Genomic DNA, 6,000 nt, shown 5'->3' on the forward strand with positions numbered 1-6,000 from the left:
TTAATGTAAGGGTGGTCACGATACAAGTGGCATTGATAGTTCACCATTCTTGATCCCAGTTTTAATGCCAATGCAATATCAATATGCATTAATTAAATTCGGCATAATAATAATAAATGTAATATAAAGCTTGACCTAACCCAACCAGAATATTATATATATATATATATAATAAATTGCTTATATGACCATGATCAACAGTTTCTTTCAACAGGGTTATTTTAGTATCATTAAGACACTATTGTGTATTTTTATCCATAGCTTTAATTAGTTTGTAATATTTTCCATTTTAATTTTACAATTTTGTTGTGCACCTTTGACATTTTTATTATACTTTATATGTTTATTTTATAATTTTTTTTTAGCATGCCCATAAAGTTTTTATCATTATTTCAGTTTTAGTTACTGTGTCTTGCTACATAAAGGTAAAGTATATAAAACAAAAAAAGTAAAATAATAATAATAATAATAAAAATAAATAAATAAAAAAAAAAAAAAAAAAAAAAATATATATATATATATATATATATATATATATATACTTTTATTTTTTTAGTTAATGTTTTTTTGTTTTATTTTATGTTTATGTTGACTAACAACCCTAGGTAAACTTTAGATATATATATTAATATCATACTTCAAGTTTTTCCAGGACAGCTGTTCTTGGAAATGTTAGTTTGTGTGTGTATGAGTATGCACCTTGTTCTCCAAGCTGGCATTCCCAGATTCCACATGGTCAGTGTTCCTGCAGTTTTCTTCTGCATCAGTGGGTTTGGTGGTCAGCTGTGGCTGCTCCTCAGGCGACATGTCCTGCTCACCTGGAGAGATCACCGGGCTCTTCTTACGCGTCTGAGGGAACAGGAGAGGAAGCGATAAACAAGAAACGCTGGAGACGTTCACAAACATCCAATCTACCACCTGGCAGGAATACAGCGAGCCAGGAAACTGCAAAGTGCAGCGCTGTTATTGATGTATGTGTTTCTGTGGCTCAAGTGGTAGAGCATTGCGTTAGCAGCACAAGGTTGTGGGTTCAATTCCCAGGGAGCACATGTTAGGTAAAAACTGTTAGCCTGAATGCACTGTAAGACGCTTTGGGTAAAAGCGTCTGCTAAATGCATAAATGTAAATGTAATGTAAATGTAATTCAGGTCCTGTGGTAGTCTGAGCTGTTTCACTCGTGTGAGACATTTATAAACCTCAGATGATAGTCAACTAACAGACACAAGGTTTACGGTCTCATATTTCTGTGTACAAGGTAAAAAAATCAACAAAATTACCAGCCAATAACAACATACACTATTTAGCAAAAGTACTGGGACACCCTCTTCTAATAAATTCTTTAGTCATTTCCATGAGCACAGATCTTAATGTTTAAGCATGTAATGATACTCTAGAGAATTGTGTGCTTCTACTTTTATAGCATCAGTTGAACAGGACCCTTTCTGTTCTTCTGTGACTTTAGATGCAGACCTCGAGCCAAAAACTCATCACAAAACACTAGTGACTTGTACATGCACTATACGGAAAACCAAAAAAACACTTCCAAAACTGTTGCAACAGGCATGGAAAAACAATTTTTAAATGCATGAATTAGGTTTCCGAGTCTTTTCTGTTCCGAAGAAGGGGGCATCCCAATACTTTTGGCACTACATATATAGTGAATCTTATGTTTAAAGTGCACAAACAGGAAGCTGGCGGGTGTATTTGTACCTGTAGGGTGTAGTAGAGGTTGTCTTTGGTGAAGGAGAGGCTGCGGGACAGCGATCCGTCCTCTCGTCTTCGTTCACGCAGCGCCCCCTGCTGGTGTCTCCTGATGCGCTCCATCTGCTCCTCCACACTCATGCGTGTTCGGCCCACCTCTACAGCGCTGCTCATGTGATCCACCGCACTGCGCGGACGCTCCTGCGGCTGGGACTACACACACACACACACACACACACTACACTGTATATGCATACACAAATACAGATGTATACTGCACAAATGTTGATATGAAATAAGAAGCAAGAACAATATATTAAACAAACAAAATGTGTATATTATATATATATGCATAAACAAAAACTTGCATATTAAACAAAGATTAATGTAAAATACTATATTAATACTTATATTATATTACTATATTAGGCGAAACAATTTTTTATGTATAATCTTACAAATATTTTTAGATAATATAGTATTTCCATTAATATTATATATATATATATATATATATATGTGTGTGTGTGTGTTTATTAAATTAAATTTAATTAAATTAAATTTATATATATATATATACACACACACACACACACACAATTTAATAGATTTAATAATATGAAATGTATACACATTATAATCTGGATGCATTTGGATGTATTTTAGATTATATATTTAAAAAATATTACAAAAACGAGTACAAACAACTATATAATAAATAATATGAAAATATATTATTAAAACTAATATATTAAAATATCTAAAATGCAAAATAAGCTTATTAATTCTCAGATGATAACTAAAGCTAAAGTCATGTCATCAGCGCAGGATATTGTTGTTTCAAATGTTTATTCGTCTCTTCTGAGCCAAATCTAACCAACCATTTGTCAAACACAGTTCAATTTCTCCATTACATTCTATTAAACATCTGATTTGTAGAGCAGTATGCGGTATACAGAATAAACAGCATCCCTACTGTTCTGGGATCAGGTTTCTTGCTCTTCCTCAAGGTGACGTAAGAGGCGATGGTGGAGGATTCAGGCATGGGTGATTTGGTCCTGGGACTGACCACTCCAACGGGGTAAACGACACCTGACAGACAGACAGGAACACCTTTAGGACTTCAAGATATTATGCAGAGATAGGAGTGAGAGAAAGAGTTGTTTGAGGTGTTTGTCAGGCACCTTTGGTGACGCTGAGTGGCTCTTTCTCTGCCGTCTGCTCAGATTTGTCTTCGCCGTTGCTCTCGTCGACTTCGGCTACGGTGGTGAGCTCCGGCTCGCTCTTATACAGTCTGTAATCAGGCCCCTGAGAGCAGAGATCTCACCTGTTTACACATGATTTACCAGACGAGACGCACACATTCTGCTGGCATCACGTGAAGGTTATGATCACGGATTACATATTAAAATGGGAATCAAAAAACAAACTAAGCCTCACAAAGGATGACCTAATGCTGCTGATCTACTGGATGTGTTACAGGAAGAGCTCAAGGATGAACGTTTGATAAAACCAAGAGGCTAAAAAGCACTTGAAATAAAACCAAGACGACCCAAATGAAAGGAAAACATGAATATTCTGCACAAAATGAAAACATTTCTTCAGTACAGAGAAAAAAAGAAACAAATAAATGGCACCATACAAGCCTGTAATGATATGAGGATGAGTAAATAATGACAAAAATGGCTTTTTTAGGGTGAAATATTCCTTCAAAAGCTGGTATATGTAAAAAGTAGGTGACTGATATAATGCATCATTTATGAAATGTAATATTTCAAATAGTCGAAATAAAATATAAATAATATTAATTTAATTTAGACATTTTTAATGGTTGCTCTTATTAACACTGAATAACCTAAAGTATAGGTAGTGGTTTTATTTTTTTATGTATTTATTTATTTGACAAAGTTAATTTATAGGTGGTCAGTATAGATTAATAATTAAATTGGGGAAAATCAGTCAGAAATTGTGTATGCTGTTAGATCATGTATAGGTAGTCAGAAAAAAAAGGTGAAAGAAATAAGGCAAAAATTATTCATAATCTTAAACAATTTATAGGTGGTCAGTCAAAATGTAAAAAAAAAAAATCTGTCAGAAGTTGTTAATGATTTAAAATTATATACAGGTGGTCAGAAATACTTAACACAAAAAAATCTGAAAAATAAAAAAAGGGCTGAAATTATTTCAAATGATAAATAATATATGGGTGGTCAGTAAAAATGAATAAAAAAACAAAATAAATAAACATAAAAAAAACTATCTGGAATTGTTTACAGTGTTAATGTAAAAGTGGTCAGTATAAATTTATTACATAATAATTAGACAAAAAAATCTTCCTGAAATTGTATTAAATGATGTATGGGTTGTCAGAAAAAAATTACAAAAAAATTGGAAAGAAATCAGGCCGACATTTTTCAAGATGTTAAATAATATAAACTGTTCAGTAAAAAAATTAATACATAAAAAAAAAACCGTTTATGATGTTAAATGATGTATAGGTGGACAGTAAAAATAAATGAACTGATAACGGGGATGCTTCTCAGATATATTCTTCTATCGCTAACAAACACGATCTGATCTCAAAAGCAAACTGATGCTGGGTTTTTGAAGCGATGGTGATGTGTTAATGAAGATGGGATGGGGTGGGCGAGGGGGTCACAGCTGCGTCTTACGCTGTGGGCTCCGTTGCGCTGGGCGTTCTTGCGGTCCTCGGGCCGGTGAGGGGTTGTGCGGGGCGCGTGAGGAGGCCGGTCTCCCCCCTCATACGAGTACGGGAGAGGAGGACGAGGAGGCACTGAGTCTGACTCCTACACACAACCCAGAGTCACCACAGCAGCACAATACAGCTCAACTCCTGCTGAGGATCCTTAGTGTGTGTGTGTGTGTGTGTGTGTGTGCGTTTAAACAGTTACACAAACATCATCACCATGAGGTCGGGGATAATCACTTACTTCACTTTTATGCAGGTTTGACAGAGGGTTTGCGCCAGGAAAACCTACAAATACAGAAGAAGGAGAGTAAAATCTGTATGAATTCACGGCTGCTAGTGTTGCTTTTGTTAACGGAAATGAAAACTACGGATTCAGTTAATTGAAATAAAGCTGGAATTAAATAATAAATAAATATAAGATGAAAAAACTTGAATGTTAAATTACAACTATAGTTTGAATGAAAAAATTAATTCAAGGTAAACTGTGATATACAAAATTAACAGACTAATAAAAATGACATAAGTGAAAATAAATAATACAATTTAATTAAACTGAAATTAAATAACAAATTTAAATGTTATAACAGTAATACTATAACAGTATATAAATAATATTAAAATAAGTAATACTAATGGCTAAATCGCCAGTTATTATTGGCAAACTGAAAAACAAATCTAATTGCAAAATAAATCTTAAATTAATCTTAATCTTTAAAATAAGACATTTTGAAGTATAATTATAGAATTATAAAATGGAAATTGAAAAAAAAAAGGTTTTGTTTGAGGTATTATTGGAAAGTAATGTAAGGATACATTTTCATTGCAAAATGTATTAAAATACATGTAAAAATGAATAAAATAAAGTAAAATAAATCTTAATATATTAAAATGTATATATTTATATTCAGAAATATTAAAAGTATAAATCTAAACATAGAATTATTAAATGGAAATGGTTTTTGTCTTGTGTTATTATTGATAATACCTGTAAATTATTGCTTTTATGAAAAAATATGATAATTCAAACTAATTTTAAGTCAATGTCAAAGTCAATGTCACCTTTATTTATATAGCGTTTTAAACAAAATACATTGCGTCAAAGCAACTGAACAACATTCATTAGGAAAACAGTGTCAATAATGAAAAAATGATAGTTAAAGGCAGTTCATCATTGGATTCAGTGATGTCATCTCTGTTCAGTTAAATAGTGTTGTGCATTTTATTTGCAATCAAGTCAACGATATCGCTGTAGATGAAGATGAAGATGAAAAATGTGCATGAAAAATACATTATAAATAAGAAATTTATAATGTATTTTATAATGTATTTATAATGTAAATAAGAAAGAGAGAGAGAGAGAGAGGGAGGGAGAGAGAGAGAGAAAGAGAGAGAGAGAGAGAGAAAGAGAGGGGAGAAAGAGAGAGAGAGAGGGAGGAAAGAGAGAGAAAGAGAGAGAGAGAGGGAGAAGAGAGAGAGAGAGAGAGGGAGGGAGAGAGAGAGAGAAAGAGAGAGAGAGGAGAGAGAGAGAGAGAGAAAGAGAGAGAGAGAGAGAGAGAGAGAGGAGAAAGAGAGAGAGAGAGAGAGAGAAA

At 33.3% G+C, this 6,000-nt stretch overlaps 1 pseudogene; it reads right to left on the minus strand.

Moving 5' to 3' along the window:
- LOC132105493 (pleckstrin homology domain-containing family A member 5-like) overlaps positions 1–6,000 on the minus strand; it is a 153,135-nt pseudogene that overhangs the window by 3,334 nt on the left and 143,801 nt on the right.

The sequence above is a fragment of the Carassius carassius genome, chromosome 26 (assembly GCF_963082965.1).
Source record: "Carassius carassius chromosome 26, fCarCar2.1, whole genome shotgun sequence".
NCBI lineage: Eukaryota > Metazoa > Chordata > Actinopteri > Cypriniformes > Cyprinidae > Carassius > Carassius carassius.